The sequence below is a fragment of the Pyxicephalus adspersus genome, chromosome 3, assembly GCF_032062135.1.
Source record: "Pyxicephalus adspersus chromosome 3, UCB_Pads_2.0, whole genome shotgun sequence".
In the NCBI taxonomy this organism is placed as follows: domain Eukaryota; kingdom Metazoa; phylum Chordata; class Amphibia; order Anura; family Pyxicephalidae; genus Pyxicephalus; species Pyxicephalus adspersus.
The window spans coordinates 33,848,771-33,849,005 of NC_092860.1; positions in this window are offsets into that span (position 1 = coordinate 33,848,771).

Genomic DNA, 235 nt, shown 5'->3' on the forward strand with positions numbered 1-235 from the left:
TTTGCTTCTCATTTTACAGCAGGTGTATTATATAGACAGCCTGGAAACTAGATGTTAAACCTTGCAAGGGTTTTTATTTTTGGATTTTTAAGAAACCTAAAAGCTTCTAAAATCATTTTCTATTGACTGGAAGCGATCATGGCATAAACTTCTTTATTTACCTTCCTTGAGGAGCAAAAGGAAGCATGTCTCAAAATAAGGAAACATTTATGCAAATTAGGTTTCAAAACAAAGA